The 18,684-nt window shown below is 46.6% G+C and overlaps 1 protein-coding gene across 1 annotated transcript in view; it reads right to left on the reverse strand.

Annotated features, from left to right (window-relative positions):
• Window positions 1-17,303, reverse strand: part of PRR7 (proline rich 7, synaptic) — a 21,575-nt gene extending 4,272 nt beyond the window's left edge. The window contains exon 1 of the mRNA XM_069077524.1: window positions 17,011-17,303. The gene's annotated coding sequence lies outside the window, so the exon portion shown is untranslated. The remainder of the gene's footprint in view (window positions 1-17,010) is intronic.
• Window positions 17,304-18,684: the final 1,381 nt, after the last annotated feature.

Below are 18,684 nucleotides of genomic sequence, written 5' to 3' on the forward strand. Positions count from 1 at the left end.
GGGGGGGGGGGGGGGGGGGGGGGGGGGGGGGGGGGGGGGAAGGGGGCAAGAGACAGCATCTGAGGTCGACCAGTCAGAAAAGTAATCTGAAGGTCCTGGAGGGAGTGAAGTGCGAGGATTTGGCCGGTCTTCCTTCGGATACTTAAAGAGAGTCGTGGAACATATAATAACTTACACGTCTATAACCCTTGCTTAGCACATAAGTAGGCGCTTAATAAATGCTTATTGACTGACTAATAAATGCTTGTTTCTTCCCTTTCCTTACAATAACTGCAAAATAGTGCAAAGATATAGGGAAAATCAAGCCCAGAGAGATTTAGTGACTTACTTGCCCACGGTTACAGAGCTTGGAAACGACAAACTCCACATTAGAACCCAAGTCTCTCGGCCGGACCTCTTTCCACTATACCATGGTGCCGCGCTGACTGCCAGTGTCCCGATTTCTCCGACACCCATAGTCATGAAGCCCGTGCCCCTACTCCTCCCCGCTCCTTAGGCAAAGCCTGTAGACATCTACCCCGCCGCGCCTCACCCATACGCCAAGGGATATAACCGAACGCATATTGTACATGCATGTGCCGACGTCTACACGTGCAGAGCAGCGCTTTATGGAAGAGGCCATGGCCCACTCTCCCACGCACCTCCCAGATCCTGCCCGGGCCACCCCTCCATTTCCCAAGGCAGCACACTCGCCGTGGGGCCCTGTTCTCCCGGAGACTCCCGGAGATACTAACCTCCTGGTCTTTACCAACGCCCCCAGACACTTAGACTCGCAGCCATAGCCTGGGTTTCTCCCACTGGTGGGACACACCCGCCCACTACCGCCCAGCCCCGCCCCGCCCCCGCCCCGACACACCTGGGAGAAGCACCCCCAGCCTTCCCGTGGTCGTTTCTGCAGGTGGGGCGGGGGCGAGGCGGGCTTCCTAAGAGCTCAGGAATAGCTGGGCGGGGGTGGCCTCGTGCCAGGCCCCGCAACGTGCACCCAGCCCGAGAAGTGTTGGTGGTCCAGAGGCTGGGCGGAGAGCCTGGCGAGAGTGAGGGTCCCTTTATTTCTTCGATGCTTACTGGATGGGGTGGGGAAAGAGTTTAGGGTTGGCCTCTCTCTGCGCTAGCTGCCGGGAACACTCCCTGCTCAGGGTGTCTTTCTCTCCCTCCTTCCCGCTGTCGCATTCCCGCCCCCCTTGCTGCCTGTCACACTCCTTCCCTCCCCCATTTCCTTGTCCTCACCCCCTCCCTCTCTCTATCACACTGCATTTCCCTCGCCAAGCCTCTCCAGTCCCTTTTTCTGCCTGAGGGAGATGGCAAAGGATGAAGGCTGGCATCCTCTCCTAGAGCGAGGAAAAAATAGATATGGGCATGGGAAATGGGAGCCTCCACTTCCTCTTCTGGCACAGGGTCTTGGAGGGCAATTCAGCCTTTAGTGGCTGCCTGGACTCTTTTCTCTAATGACCATCTGGTTCCTCTGAATCTCCAAGGTCTGGCACCTCAAGCCCAGCCTCCTCAGCCATTTCACTATGGGAGTGGATTCTCCCCCCCTTGCCCACAGGTGTTTAGGGCCCCGGGCAGGCTTGGGTTCTTCCCAAGGACAGTCCCACTCCCATGACAGATGTGATTTGACCATCCAGACTTCACAGGAACTAATTCAAAATCCATCTTTTCCAGGAAATCTTCCATGATTCTCCCTGGGTTGGACAGACCTCTCAGACCTATTATATCAGCTTTTTGCTTTGTTAACTCCTTAATGTTTCTCTCATTCTAGACAACTGTGGTTATCTAATGGATAGTCAAGAAGACCTACTCACTTGGAACACATGTTAGCTATGTGACACCAAACAAGTCACAACCTTTCAGTGCCCCCAGACAACTTCCGAAACCCACAAATTATAGACTGTTTTCCACATTGGGAATTCCTTATACTGAGGAAATCGTAAGTCCAGACTAAAATGGCTTTCATAGGATCTGAAGCTGAGGAGTGATTTGGATCTTATCCAGCCCAATCCCCTCATTTGACTGATGAAGAAATCCAGTCCCTGGGGTGGAGGTGGGGGCAGGGAGTGTCTGAGGTTGCACAAGGAGTGATCAGCAGAACAGAAACACACCAAGATCCCTGATTCCAAATCTTTCCCCCATACCATTCTGATCTATGCTGATGCACTTTTCATGGAACATATATTATAGAAATCAATCTTATCCCCCTAAACTTTACCTAAGCTCCCATCAGGATGGGGACTGTGTTTTGGCTATATTTATCTCCTGGCCTAGAACAGTTCTCTGCACATTTGTTGTTCAGTCATGTCTGACTCTGTGACCCTATTTGGCATTTTCTTGGCAAAGATACTGGAATGGTTTGCCATTTCCTTCTCCAGCTCATTTCACAGAGGAGGAAACGGAAGCACACAGGGTGAAGTGACTTGCCCAGGGTCACACAGCTAGGAAGTGTCTGAGGCTGGATTTGAACCCAGGTCTTGTGACTCCAGACCCAGAATTCTATCCACTTCACCACTTGGCTGCCCCAGCAGGTGCTTTGTGATTGTTTTTTGTTTTTCATTGTGTCAGAGAATTGTAAGGTCAGGGCCAGGATATCGAACTGACAGGAGAGGTATTGGATCCTGGATGTTGACTTCCACCTATCAGCACCTCTCTCTTTTCTCATTCTCCCTCCTTTCCCCCACCCAGTTCTGCTCTTCTTTCATTTCCTTTCAACTCCCTGCAAAAGGGGGTCTTAACCTTTTTGATGTCATGGTTTTTTTTGGGGGGGGCAGTCTGGTGAAACCTCTTTAGAATCATGCTTTTAAATAATTGAAGGAAATGTTAAATTTCAGGTAGAGGTTAATGAGGAGAAAGGTGTTATTTCCCCCTCTCCCCCAACCCAAGTTCATGGACCCTTTGAAATCTATCCACATGGATTTCTTGCCTTTAGTACATCAGTTCCTTGGTTATGGGGACCCCCCCCCCAATTAAGAGCAGTATGAGCCTGAGAGTTGTCTTGAAGGCATATCCAGGGACTGAAGAGCTGGCAAGGTCATGAAGACGGTTACTAGTAGGTCTTCTGCTCCTTCAGCTGGGAGAAGGGTAAGCCCTGGTGTAGAACAGGGTAAGAAAGGTAAGCCCTGGACCTAAAACAGAGAAGGGGCACAAGCCTTGGAAAGCCTGGTCTGGCTCCCAACTTTACCCAGTGTAGTCCCTTTCTGCTCTGTACCCCTCCAGACCTGGGACAGTCCCTCCACTTCTTGGGAACTGTGTTCTGAGTCGAGACAATGGCAGGAACAATAGCGCCCGCCTGCCCGCCCCCATGCCAGCCCCTCCACACAGCTGCCATGGCGACGGAGCCCAGAGAAAACCACGACATTGCCGCCTGCCCGACAATGCTGCTGCCGCTGCTGCTGCCAGTCACTTGGAGTTAATTAAAGCTGTTGTTCTCCTTTTTCTGAAACCCTGGGGAAGTGTTTCAGGAATGCTCCAAGACAGCCAATCACATTCATTTAAAGAGACCCAGGCCTTGGTCGGGATGCATGGCAGCAAGGCTGCCCAACAGGTCAGAAATGGGACCTATGAATAAACGGAGGCCGGCAATATCATTGGAAGAGGCCTTCTAGAGATCATCTGGGTCAACCCTTTCCTCTTACAGATAAGGAAACTGGGGCTTACAGAGGTGTAGTGACTGCCCAGTCACCTGGGTAGTAATCAGCAGAAATGGGATGCAAATTCAGCTCTTTAGACTCCAGATCTATGCTGCTCAAAAGAGCTAGGGGAGGGGTGGCTAGGTAGCACAGTGAATAGAGCACCAGCCCTGAAGTCAGGAGGACCTGAGTTCAAATTCAGTCAGCCTCAGACACTTAACACAAAAAACTAGCTGTGTGACCTTGGGCAAGTCACTTAACCCCAACTGCCCTCCAAAAAGCAAAAAATAAAAAAAGAGCTAGGGGAGGGTCAGGAAGCACCGGGGAAGACTTCACTTCTGCTTCTCGGGTTTCTGGGCAGAACAAACTCTTTGGGAGTGGCAGGGGAAATGATATGCTGAACTGTCACTCAGACCTTCAGAAAAAAAGGAGCCATTGAGCTTGGAGCCCATGTTCAGTGAAGGGCACTTGCTGTTCCCTTCTTGACCCCTTCATTCTGGGAGGATCTCCCCAAGAGTTTATATTTGACCTTTTATCTTTTTCCTCTGCTCTTGGTAACTGTGCTCACTGGCACCTCTTCAAAGATGATTCCTAATCCTCTTTTTCTGTCTTTTTCCTTTCTTCCATGCTGGAGACTCACATGTCCAGCAGCCTACTGGATGTCTCTACCTAGATGTCCCACCGGCATCTCAAACTCAAAGGTGTCCTGAGTCAAGTTCATTGTCTTTTTGCTTAAACCTGCATCTCCTTCCTAGCTTCACTATTTGTCTAGCACCACCAGCAATCTTTGTCTGATATTGTAGGCTTGTTTTTGCTCCTTCTTTCTAATATGGGTCATGGAGTTCAAATCCATTTCTTCTTTATTGCCATTGTCACTATCCTAATACAAGCCCCCCCCCCATCTATACAACAGGCTTCTGAATAGGTCTTCTGCTCTCGCCACTTCAATCCAATCTTCACACTACTGCCAGAGTAAATGCTGTATCTATCTACCTACCTACCTACCTATCTATCTATCTATCTATCTATCTATCTATCTATCTATCTATCTATCTATCTCTGTCCATCTGTCTATATATCTAATTATCCATCTTTCTTATATATAGATCTGGTCATCTGACTCTTCTATTAAAACATTACCTGTGGCTCCCTATTGCTTGATGAGTACTATTTAAAGTTCTTTGCCTAGCATTCAAGGCCTTCCACAATCTAGGATAACACATTACATATCATATTACTCTTCTTGCAACCTCTGCTCACCCAAACTAGTCCACTTTCTGTCCCTCCCCTCCCCTCCCCTAACATAATTGTGCTCCCTTGATTCTGTGCCATTGTTCACCTTGTCCTTTCTGTCTAGAGTGTCCTGCCTTTTCTTCTTAGACTATTCTTATATATATTTTAAACACTCAGCTCAAATGTTACTTTCTCCAAGAATTTTGTCCTGATCAGCAGTGACCTGCCTCTCCCCACCCCTGACATCATATAGGACTTTGTCTTGCACTGCTGTAGTGTCATATTGTCTTTGATTCCCCCAGCAGACAGGGAGCTCCATGAGGAGAGGAACCCTGCCTCATTTACATGGTTTATCTTCTTCCTCAGAACCTAGCACTATGCTCTGCAACTCAGTAGGTGTCTAATCAATGTTTGTTGAATGCATTATGTTGTAGACTTGTTAGTACCCTGCAGCAGACAACCTTGTGAGGCTCCCCACAGCAAGCTTTAGGTTAAACCAAAGGCTGCAGACAATGATAAGAGTGGAGGGACCACCAGTAGCATCTAAAAACCTAGGATAAGTCCTCATTCTTCCACTAATTCACTGGGTGAGTGGAGGAAAGTCATTTCCTCAGCCTTTGCTTCCTCACCTGGAAAACAAGTAGTGCCTGGCACATAAAAAGTGTTTAATGAATATAGTATGTATGTATGTATGTATACATGTATGCAGGTATGTCTGTTCATCTAGCTAATCTGTCTGCCTATTTAATCCATTTGTCCATCTCTATCCGTGTCTACTAATCTGCCTATCCATCCATCTATCTATCTATCTATCCATTTGCCTATTTATTTGTCTATCTAATCCATCCATCTCTATCTGTGTCTATTTAATCTATCATCTATTTATCTAATCTATCCATTCATTTCTATCTCTAATCTGCCTGCCTATCTATCTATCTAATCCATCCATATCTATCTAATAATCTAATAATAATCATCCATCCATCTACTTGTCTAGCTATTAAACTAATCTATCTGTCCATTTGCCTATTTATTTGTTTGTCTATCTATCTACTTACCTATGGATATATCTATCACCTAATAATCTAATCTATCCATCCATCCATCCATCCACCCATCCATCCACCCATCTGTCTGTCTGTCTGTCTGTCTAATAATCTAACCTACCTAACATTCCATAGGATTGTTGGGTAGATCAAGCAAGCTTTAATGTAAAGAGTTTGCTATAAGAATACCAACTGTGATTCTTATTAAGAATATTGGGCAGAGGCCCTCAGTACTTCAGCGGGAGAGAACTCTGAGTGACCTGGGCAGATAGGCATCAGGCATAGTGAAGAAATGTTATTATGGGCATCTAGAGGCAGGACGGTGGTGTATAAAAAGTGCTGGATTACTATCAGAGGACCTGGTTTTAATTCCTGGTTTGAAACTTCATTTTGGAACCTTGGATGAATCATCTAACCTCAGTTCCCTCATCTATAAAATGGGGATAATGATGACTGCATGACCTTCCTTCACAGAACTGTCCACAGGATCACAAATTTTGAATTCGAAGGGACCTTAGCCTTAGATGTCACTGAGTTCAACCCCTTCGTTTCACAGATGAGGAAACTGAGGCTAAGAGGGCTTAAGTGACTTGTCTCACACAGAGCTGCTAAATGTCTGAGATAGGATTTGAACTTCAGGTCCAGCACTCTAACACACTGAGTCACCTTGTTACCATATAGATATAGACATAAAGATAGAAAAAGATAGACTTTAATGGACTCTTCGAACAAAAAACCCTGGTTTCTAGAACATGTTATGAATGACACCTTTGTGGGTACTTAGCAATGGAAGTATGTATACCTACAAACTGGAAAAGTAAATGGCACTCCAGAATCTTTGCCAAGAAAACCCCATGGACAATACTGGCATGTATGATTCACAGGTCATGAAGAGTCAGACACAACTAAACAACAACAATACCTATTTATGGTTTATAGACATATAGACAGGGTGTCCCAGAAATCTTAATCAAATGAGTTTTTGTCAATTGACATGTGGCCTCTCTACACCCAAGACCTGAATTTTCCTCCACTGCTTGACTTATCCTGTTTGCTGGCTAATTTTTGGGTAAATTAGAACTTTACTGGGTGGCAATCCTGGCCATTACAATTCTGTAGCAATATCTGACTACAGAAAAATCAGGCCAAGGAGGAATACTTCTGATTTGCACCTGCATCTCATAACATCACAGGTTCTTAGAGTTAAGAGGGACTTTGCTGATAAAAAGGCCTAGAGAAATAGGAGCTATAATTACCTACCCATAAAATTGTAGCCAGTGGACTCTTCATACTATAAGAACCCAGCCCTGTGACCAAAACATGGAAAATCTGGATGAAGAAGGATCTCTAGCTCTATAATCCAAATCCTGGGCATTTTGTTTTGTTGTTGGTGAGGCAATTGGGGCGAATTGACTTGCCCAAGGTCACACAGCTAATGAGTGTCATGTGTTGGAGGACAGGTTTGAGTTCAGGTCCTCCTGACTCCAGGGCTGGTACTCTATTCACTTTGCCACCTAGCTACCCCCATTTTAAACCCTACCCTGGGGAGGGATTTGAGGGTCCAGGCTGAAGGACCAAGGACTTGATAATAATACACTTTCTTCCTTCTCTGAATTCTTGAATCTCTTACTTTTCTTTTTAGATTTTTCTTTTTGCTTTTTGGAGGGGGAAGGTAGGGCAATTGGGGTTAAGTGACTTGCTCAAGGTCACACAGCTAGTTTTGTGTTAAGTGTTTGAGGTTAAATTTGAACTCAGGTTCTCCTGACTCCAGGGCTGGTGCTCTATTCACTGTGCACCTAGCCAACCCTGAACCTCTTACTCTTGGGATTACTCATTTGATACTTCTCACATCCTGATTTATCTCATTAGTTACTGTTTTGAATGAAGTCCTGTCTGGATTCCAGACTTGGAAAAGATAGAACATAAATGGTTAAGAGAGAATTGAAACCTAAGATAGGTGAAGAGATTAGGAGGGAGTCTTTATCAGACCCAGGGCAACAAGGTCATTAGACCCAGGCTACTGAAAGAACTTGCAGATGTGATTACTGAACCATTGTTGGTGTTATCTGAAAAAATCAAGGACACTTCAACCCAAAGAACACTTTCTGGTATATAGAGAGTCCAGACAAGTCTATCTTTAAATGCTTGTGGACTGGCTGACAAAGGCCAGGGAACTTGACTTTGCTTGTTAATAAAATTCTAGAACAAGTTATTAAAATCATGTCATGTATATACTTACAAAGGGAAGTACTTCTAGCTTCTGAAGGAAGAACTCAGCTCCAATCTCCCTTTTTGCAGGAGGTCTCCTCCATGGCTAGTCCTTTCCCTCTAAGATTGCCTTCCATTTATATTGTACATATACATGTCATGTGTGCATAATTATCCACCATTTTTCTCCGTTGTGGTGTGAGTTTCATCAGAACAGAAACCATGTTTTTTTTGCTTTTCCTTGTATTCCTAGCACTTAGCAATGATAATGCGGAATAAATGCTTGTTGACTAGTCATCACCAGAACCAGAATGGTTCAACAAAAGCAGACTATACCAGATTACCTTTGTTTTTTTAAATTTACACAGCTGCTAGACTAATTCTTGGATGATATTCTATTGAATGAATTAAGCCCTGGAACACTGCAAAGCCTCCTAAGTGAGATAATCATTCGTGTAACTTCTTGGCTAACTATCCACACTGGAAAAACGAAGTGGATAGAAAATGCCCATTGTCTAGCAATCCATAGAGTTGATTTATCAATATATATATCTTGGACAGACCCAGTGCAATTAACTTGGCCCACAACTGAATAGGAGAGGAGGAGCAGGTTTGGATTGCCACTTCCTCCTGAGTGAAACAAAGCCCAGTTTGTTTGCTTGATTTTAACAAGGTTCTTCTGGTGATTCTGAATGGCTATAAGTCACAGAATGACACAGTCTCTGAAGAATTAAAGGCAAAGGTCGCCCACAGGCAATGGAGAAGTACATAGTTAGTGTACACAGGTTACAAGTTACTAATGAAGAATTGCACAGCTGAGCTGATATGAAGGACATTATCCTGCAGATATATGATGGGAAAAGGCGGCCCAGTCAGGTAGTGAGAGTGAGGATAAGCCATAACCCGGATACTCCATCAATGTTCATGAGATGTGAGGAGATAAGAAGGCCCTGATGATGCCGGGTGAACCCCCATGGAGGATTTACAGGAGAAAATGGACAAAAGTCATCCGGAATGAATAGGCATGGCTAAGTTGTGCTCTGCACCAGTGGAGGGAGAGCCCAGATCAATGAAATGACACGTCCATTGATGTCCTGAAAGACTAGCCTGGTATAGATCAAGGGAATGTCAGAGATATAGCAAATCTGGATTTTGTGACAAGATATTTGACAAAATCCCTTAAAATGTCCTTTTGGGCAAAGTAGAGAGATGTGGATTAAAGGATAGTACAGTCAGTTAAATTTGGTGATGACTTAACTTAAAAGCAGTAATCAATCAATGCCAACCCAGAAGGAGGTCTCTAGCATAATGCTCTGGAGGGGATCCTTAGTGAAATGCTCTAGAGAGGGATTATAGATTTAGGTTTGGAAGGGACCTCAGAGGCCATGTAGTCCAACCCCTTTATTTTACAGGTGAGGAACTGAGGACCAGAAAGATTAAGGGACTTCTACCAGGATCAGACAGCTAACCTCTGATATGGAATTTGAACACAGGTCTTCCTGACTCTAAATCTAACACTCTGTCCATGATGCCATGCTAACTCTAAAACACTGCTGTTCAGTTGTTTTAAGGTGTGTGCAACCCTTCTTGACCCTTTTGGGGTTTTCTTGGCAAAGATACTGGAGTGGTTTGCCATTTCTTTCTCCAGTTCTTTTTACAAATGAGGAAACTGAGGCAAAAAAGGTTAAATGACTTACCCAGGGTCACACAGTTAGTCTAAGGCCAAATTTGAACTCAGGAAGATGAGTCTTCCTGACTCCAGGCTGGGCATCCTATCCATTTAATCTCCTAGCTGCCCCTATAAATCATTAGGGATCATCTAGGCCTCTGGATTCTAGGGGAAACAATCTGTACAGTGGGAAAAAACCCTACAGATTTGAGAGTGTGAGGGCTAGAATTCAAATCCTGCCTCTGCTCTTTATGTCATCTGAGTCAAGTACATTAAACTCTTTGGACCTGACTTCCCTCATCTACAAAATAAAATGGCCTCCTTTCCAGTTCAAAATCTCTGGTCCTATGAAGTATACTTGGTCCTATTTATTAAACATTTTTGTCAATGCCATATATGAGTGTAGAGGTGGTAGGCTTACTCGATTTGCAGATGATGCAAAGCTAAGAGGGAAAACTATCCTACCAGGTGCAGAACTAGGGTCAAAAAAGATCTTCATCAGATGAAATACAAGAGGGGTAAATGTAAAATCTTATACTCAGATTTAAGAAAAATTGACAAAAGGTTTAGGATGCAGAGGGATGGCCAAGTGTTCATTAAAAAACCCAACAAGAAAGATGTCAGGGTCTTAGTGGACTTCAGGTCCAAATATGAGACTGCAGTTTGATATGGCAGCCCCCAACCTAAAGCAATCTTGTGCTGCATTAAGAGAGCCATAATATCCCAGGAGATTTCCCACTGTATTCTACCACAATTAGATCACATCTGAGGCAACCAGGTGGCACCACAGTGCACAGAGTGCTGGGCCTGAAGTGAGGAAGATCTGAGTTCAAATGTGACTTCAGACACTTCCTAGCTGTGTGACCCTGGTCAAGTCACACAACATGTTTGCCTCAGTTTCCCCAACTGTAAAACAGAGATAAGAATAGCACTTATCTCACAGGGTCATTGTGAGGATCAAATGAGATAATATTTGTAAAGCACTTAACACTAGTATATGTAGGTGATTTATAAATGCTTATTCCATTTCCTTCATATCTAAAGTCCCTCATTCAGTCCTGAGTGATTCACTCACACTGGAGTGTTTCCAAAGTCTGGTGACCAAGATGAGAGACCTGAGAGCGTGTCAGTGGAGAATCATTTAAAGGAACCAGGAGATGTTAGCCTGAACAGAAAAGACAATGTAGGTATGATGACTATTTGTAGGGTTATCATGGAGAAGAAGGCCCAGAGGGCAGAACTGGGAACAATGGGTGAAATCTCAGGGACAAAGATTTTGTCTGGCTAGAAGAAAGAATTTTCTGACAATTAGTTAACCAAAAATGGAATAGGCTGCTTCTGCAGGTGGTGAGTCCCCTTTCACTGGAGGCTTGACGACAACTTGTGACTGTTATAGAGAGAATTCTTGGTAAAGGAAGAGCTGTTTTTTTGCCCTCTGAGGACCCTTCTTATTCTGAGATTCTTAGCAAAGCCTAGTTTATAAAGCACTTTGCATTACATCTGTATCTCATTTAATCCTCATTATAGCCCTATGAGTAAATTCAGGAGGGCCCATTTGCATAGGGATTAGAGTTAAAAGGGACCTTGTCCAACACCCACATTTTCCAGATGAGGAAACTGAGGCCGGAGAAGGGAAGTGAATTTCCCAAGGACACATAGCTGGTAAGTGGTCCAGCAGGAACAGAATTTACTAGTCCAGAGCTCCTTCTTCTGTATAGCTGTCTTTCAGCTAAACTGTAAGCCCCTAGGGGGCAGGGGCTATCTGTGGCTTATAATTCTGTTCTCAGCACAGGGCCTTGACCCCTGTTTTATGTTGCTTTATCACTTTCAAAGTGATTCTACTGTATAAATACATCAGTGTTTCCTGCACATCTACTGTGTAGAGAGTCCTTTGGGAGGGCTATTTGCAAGGAGGTACAACTGAGGCAGGGGCTCATGGTTTTATTGAGAACAGAGGACAAATGCCTAGCCAAGAGCAATCACAAAGCCACATGGAGGAAATGATCACTGAGGACTGGACCTCTAGTGAAGGAAGTGTCCCTTGAAAAAAAGGTAATTAACCGACAAGTAGAGAAGAGGAGAATTCAGTCGCAGGACCTTGGTTAGATCCTTAGCTCTGCCATTTACTATCTGTGTGACTTTGGGCAAATTATTTCCCCTCTCTGGATCTCAGTTCCCTCTTGTAAAATCAGGAAAGTTGGACTAGGTCCCTTCCAGTCCTGAATCCTGGATGAAGAAAGGCATTCTGGCCATTCAAGAAAGGCAACTTGATTTTCTTGATGACCCCACCAGGAATTTACTGTCTCCATTTTGTAGATGAGGAAAAAGAAGCCCAGAGAGAGGGGAAAATGATCTGTCCAAAGTCACGAGGCAAGTTAATGTTCTGAGTTGTAATCTGAACCAAGGTTGACCGAATTCTAATTTGGTTAGTGTTTCCCCTACACCATGTGGTTCCTCTGTGAGTTCTCTGGGACCTGAGTATTGTACAGTTGGGCCATGCCAAGGCCCCTGTTCTGCAGCCTCTACAGTTCTGAATGGCTTGGCAGGCTACTTACTGAGCCTATGGGGTTCCTGACCCAATGACAGAAGCCCCAGAGTCAGTGAATTCTAACCTGATTACCACAGACATAGGCTTCATGCCTTGGTTTCTTAATCTGCAAAGTGGATATCATCATATCTTTGTCCCAGATAGGTAGTCTGATGTGGAAAGAGTATTAGACTAGGATAAGGGAGGTCAAGAGGCTTGGGTTCTAGTTCTACCCCAGACCAAATAACTTTGTGACCATGGGCAAAAGACTTTCCCTCTCCTGGCTTCAACTTCCATCTTTGTAAAATGGGGGAACATAGAGACTACCCTACCAGTTTTACAGTGCTGTTGGGAGGATCAAATACTGCTGCTATCAACAACAATAACAATAAGAAACCAACAATAATTGCTGATCTGTGCATAGGACTTTATAAGTAAGAAAGCACTCCACATTCGTTACCTCACCCCACCCTCTCATCATCTTTGTAAGGGAGATGAGCAACTACTGTCCCCATTTTACAGAGGAGGAAAATGAGACCCATAAAGGAGAAAGAACTCCTCCAAGTATGTAGAAGAGCTAGGACTCCAAATCTAGGTCTTTGAATCCCAAGTTTCTACCCCTAAAATGAATATAAAGCACTAATCACATATGAGGCCTGGTTAGAATAAAGAAACGGCTAATGCTGTACATTGCAAATACAAAGTGCTATAAAGACTGGGAAGAGAAATACTGCTTTCTATTGTGTAAGAACCCAGAAGGAAAGGCTGGCTGCCTCTTTCATGCAGATCATTTTAAAAAGGGGAAACAGGATTCTCTGCCACCTCCTGCTTTGTGCCCTGGAACCTCACGATCCCATCCCCTCCCTCTGATCAATCCCTGAACAGGTAGATCTGGTCTTTGCACGGTGGGTCACTAGGCTCCTTCCTTCTTCCATAGTTTCCCCTGTTCCTGGCATGGAAGTTGAGCTGGGTATTTGCTGATTTTAGGCCCACTTGTTGCACTCTGGGTTACAAGTGAAGCCCACCTCTGACAGGGTCCCGTTGGCTGGCCTCATAGTCCTTCCTTGTCTGTGCCCTGCCCCAAAGAGCAGAGTGGAAATGAAGATAGAGGGGGTAACTACATCCTAGTCTCCACAGAGCCTTGGGGAAGTAAAGTAATCTGGGATTATTAAGCCTGGAAAAATAGAAATCAGACTAAGGGTTCAGAAATGGGCTATATATATCCCCTGAGGGATTCAGATTGAACAAGGCCCTTTACCACAGGTAGATGTGTGAAGGTTGATGGAATGTTTATACATATTCTCATAAAGAAGATTCTCACCTGTCTGGGATGGTTTAAATGAAGCCTTTGAAAGGCTTGGATTAGAGTATTTTTAGAATACCCTAAGCCTGCTAAGGAACTTGGGGGAAGAGATGTGCAGGAAGAGAAAGAACAAAAGGAAATGCAAGTAACACTTGTCACGACTGTTTTGCAGATGGGAAAGCTAAAGCTCTGAGGAGTCTTCCTTCTCTGGTGTCCTAGGATGACCACGAGCTGCTCCAAGCTAGGACTGGAGCCCCGACCTCTGAATTTTCTGTCTGGTTCTCTTCCCACTGAACCACCCCACACTGCCCAGCCAGAAGGGCCATTTTACATAGGCCCATTTTACAGGTAAAGAAACCAAGGCATTGGGATGAACTAAATGCCTTAAAAGGTTTAGAGTAGTAATAGAATTTTGAGATCTTCTTGTCCTGCTGATGAGGAATTGAGGCATAGCTAGGGAAAATGACTTGCCTAAGGTCAAATAGTAATAGTTCACATGAACAGAATGCTTTAGAGTCTACAGAAAACTGCTTATTTAATTTAATCCCAGGATTGCAAAGCCGATAAATATCTGAGGGGAGGATTTGAACTCAAGTCTTCCTGACTCCAGCTCCAACATACTTGCCACTGCACTATGCTGCCACAAAAAGAGTAGACCGGAGATGAGGCTGAATTCAAACCCAGGTCTTCTGAATTCTGACTTAAGATCACAGAAGCTGGATCTTGGACTTGTGCTGGCCCCGACTTCATGATAAGGCCACCCATTCTTAAGGTCCCTTTCAGCCAATGCTCAAGAGAAGGCTCCCAGTCACCCATGGGGCTCAGTGCTCTGTGTTTCATCCTTCACTCACCAGGTTTTTCCACAGCATAGGCACCATGTGCCAGTGCAGGGGCTCTTGGCATTACAATGAGTAGTGACCCCAGCCTAGCGTGTGCAGGGCTGAGTCAGGCAGGGTTGGATAGCCATTCATTCCCTAGCTGCTGGGATGGGAGGGAGGGCAGGGAAGGGGGCAGGTCATTTCCTCTGACTCAGATCTCTTTTCTCACACAGCAGCTGCCACGGTTGGAATGTGGGCCCCTAGGTCCAATCTCTGGGCCTCCCCTCATGGGTCCGGAAGAGGGCCCCAGGTTTCCTCCAGGCCCAGGGCATCTCAGCACAGGCAGCTCATTGTCCTCACACAAGAAAAGGACACTTTATGGCCCCGGGAACAAAGGGAGAGAAAAATGTGCCTGAGCTCTGGCTGGCTCCCACATGGACGTTCAACTGCAGTACGTCAGCAATCTGCTCCCTCCACCCCTCCTCCTCTTCCTTCTCTTCCCTGTTCAGCTGCCTCCCTCCCCTTGGTATTTCCTGGGAGAAGCAGACAGGTCTTGGATCAAGTAGAGATCTCAGGATTCCAGACATGGTAGATTATTCAGATGGGTTTAGGAAAAAGAATCCTGGAACATTTCATTTTCTGTGAAGGCCCCCAAACCAGGGAACAGGGAAGGCTTCTTTGGGAGAAATGGAGAGGATAAGGTCTCTTGTTAAAAACACTTAAGACTGGGAGTTCACTTGGGTTTGAGTGGGAGAAACAAGTCAAGAATGAGACCTTTGGGCTTTGCTTCCAAGGCACAGGGGAGCCCTACGTCCAGTAGAAGCTTCTCAGCCTACCAGCCTCTGCCCCCCCTTCCCCAACTTATAGTTTCATGGATCTGTTCTGGGGTGGCTCGAAAGCAACCACCCCATATGGAAATTGGTTCATGCCTTTTTAGGGGTTAGGAGCTGGGGGAGAAACAGGCTTTGATATGATGTTGTTGCTGAATACTCTCAGGCTTTCCCTCCCTCACCTCCCCACCCACCCCAGCCTCTCTGGCAGAGTCCCTTAAGGGGTCACAGTATGGATGGATGGATGAGTACCAGGTAGACAGAGAGATGGGAAACCTGTGAGGATAAAGGGACTTTGGGAGGACAGGGTGTCCCCTATGCTCATTGGCAGTAACTCGAATGTCTCAAAATCCTTCTGTAGGCTGAGCTGGCTCCTCCTATCTTCCTTCATGGCCTGGGCTTATGGGCTGTCTTGAGATGCCTAAAATTGTCAGGGTCCTAGCCTTATAAACCCTACTCATTGGTCTAGCTTTTATAGTTGCCCTTTCTGAGAGGGAATCTATTTAACTCTTAATTGGGGGAAGTGGGGGATCTCTCCAATTCTTTACCTGAGGAGGAGGATGAGGAGGATTGAAGTGGAAAAGCCATCCCTCCTAAGGGTGAATTCAAGGCCCAGAGTTCAGAGCCTATGATGGGCCAAGGAGCAGGCAATTCCAGTCTTCCCTGGACCTGGAGAGAGCTGAAGCAAGCAGGGCCTGTCCCAGGAGGGAAGGCAGGATGGCTTGCACATGAAGTACTATTTTGGACATCCTTTCACAGCTAAAAGCCCTGGGCTTACAGTAGTCAGAAGACTCATTTATGTGATCATGAGTGTCATTTCCTCTCTGTCTCTTCCTCTCAAATGTGGGGGTGGGGGTGGGATTAGACTAGACAATTCCTAAAATTCCTTCCCTAGGGTTGACAATCTTCTCTTCTAAGGCCCTTTACAGCGCTGACATTCTGTGCTCTGTTACATTTTATGTCTAGTCCTGATATTCTGTGTTCTATGTTCTTTCTAGTTCTGACATAGTATATTCTGGGTCCTAAGGTTCCCTTTAGCTCTAATATTCTGTGCTTTCAGATCCTTTATAACTCTGATATTTTGTGTTCTATGTTCTATGGCTCTCTCCCCATGTTGATTTTGCATTTTAAGGTCCTTTCCAGCTCAGATCCAAGAGGACACCCCAGGTCTGGGAAGAGGTGGGGATACCTGCTGGGCTGGGAGCCCAGGTTGCCCAGGGTGGGGCCCAGAGGAGGGAGGACCTGCCTTCCGGGACAGGAGATTCCCTTTAGTTTGGGAGGGGGGAGAGGGCTGAGGCACCCACCCTCCTGCAGCAGCTGGGCTGGGGGTGGGGACTGGGGAGGAGGCGTCTCTGGGTTTCAGGAGATGTGTTTCCCTGGTGAGCGCAGCCTCTTTGCCATGGCAACTGTTACCAAGCGAACCAAGGGCTCTCTCGCTCTCCCTCTCCCTGAGCCGGTGCTTGTGTGTGTGTGGTGGGGGGAGGAGAATGAGAATTGGGGTGAGGGGGTGCTCCCTGAGCTGCCGGGCGCTGGGTGCAGGCAGCGTGGTGGGGGGGGGGGGGAGGGCGAGAAAGCTTGTGGCCTGACCAGAGCCGGGGGCACACAGACCCCTGCCTGGCACACACCCACCTGCCTCCTGGCCAGGAATCCTCGGGGCTCCCCCATTCCCTGGCCCCCGCACCTCCCGGGCCTAGGAGAGCCCCCTTCCCCGCCTTGACCCTCTGCCCTCCTTCCCCTCGCGGACCGCGCTACTTACGGGCCCCGGCATCTCCTCTTTCCCTTCCTCCTCTTCTGGCTGGTACGCCGGGTGTCAGGGCCGGGGACCTGACAGGGCCAGGGTTCTCGGGCCAGGGACAGCCCAGAGAGAGCAGGTTCCAAGCTCCAGTCTCGAGCTTCCTGCGCGCGGGCGCGTGCACCAACACACAGAGTGCACACTCACACATGCATGCACACACACACACACACACACACACACACACACGCACACACACAGACACTCAAAAGCCCGGAACAGAGCGTGCGCGTGCCCAGACAGGAGCCCGCGCGCGCACCGCGAGCCCTCCCCTAACCAAGCCCCAAACTCCACACCCTCCGCGAGGAAGGACTAGCAGAGACGAGACGCTGGTGAGCGCACGCCCGGCGCAGCGCCCCAGGCCCGGCCACTGCACACTCACACCGGGCTCTGCTCATACACTGACATTCTAGCTACACTCACACAGGGGCACACGCACACACACGCATATACACACAGACACAGACACACACGCGCTCAGACACACGGACATTTATTAAGTGCCTGTGGTATGCAGAGAATTGTGCTTGAGTCCCCGCCCTCATGAAGCTTACAATCTATCAGGGAATATGATGTATAATTTAATTCAACTTGCATTCCTAAAATACACAAAGCACAATGGATAACTTCTCTGATCTTTGATTCCCAACCAAGGCCTGAAACCCACCTCACTCCTGCCCCATTCTGCTCCTGAGTCTGCTGGTGTCCCTGACCTCACAGTTCTGCTCCATCTCTAATTCCCGGTCTTCATTCCTATACTGCACTCACAAACTGAGGATGCCCTCCTCTCCACAGCCCGGACCACAAGAGGGCGCCCCTAGAGCTTATTTACAAGAGAAAAGGGAACCACAGATCAAGAAATAATATGCCAGGGCAAAATCATTAGAAGTATGAATAAATCTATCAAGTCCTAGACAAGTTGGGCTTCAGCTTTCTAAAATATTCTATAGTGAACCCTACCGAAGTCCTCCCTGACTCTTGTGATCCCTCCTCACAACTGAAAGGCTCCAATTCCCCCAGGGGCCCCGAAGAGAAGAGAATCTTTCTTTTAGAAAGTACCCTACCCCAATTTGGTGTTCTCTCACCTATGCTTTCTGGACCAACTTCCAAGGTCTATTCTTCCAATTCCAGACTCACTCTTGGCTAATTAGGAAGCCTGCTGATGACAGGGGCAGGCTTGTGGTGCCCCACCCAGAGCACTCCCTCAATTCCTCTGGCTAATTGATATTTTTAGGATTTGAGAGTTGTTTTGAGATTACCATGGCCAAAGATGACACTTGCCCTGTCTCCTAGCTATTAATCTTCCTATGTTTACCTAGGGTGGGCCTTAGAGAACAGACAGATTGACATTGGGATTTTACTCTAAGCCTTTCCAGCATAGTAGAACGTGCTGGGGCCTGTGTGCAACTAGTATAGTCTTCAAGAACCCAGGTCACTCCGCTAAGGCAGAAGCCTCAAGCGGAAGGGATGCTCTGTTGAAGGAGGAACCAATCTGTGGGCCTTCCATAGAGTTGATCAGCAATCTGCTTCTCTGCTTACAGTTGGCCCACCATTCATTTCAACACTTCAAGTCAACTTGCCAGACATTTATTAAATGCCTGTGGTATTGCAGAGAATTGTGCTTGAGTCCCTGCCCTT

This window comes from Petaurus breviceps, unplaced genomic scaffold (assembly GCF_028583685.1).
Source record: "Petaurus breviceps papuanus isolate PSGF00001 unplaced genomic scaffold, PetGlider_PUasm1.0 90994, whole genome shotgun sequence".
NCBI lineage: Eukaryota > Metazoa > Chordata > Mammalia > Diprotodontia > Petauridae > Petaurus > Petaurus breviceps.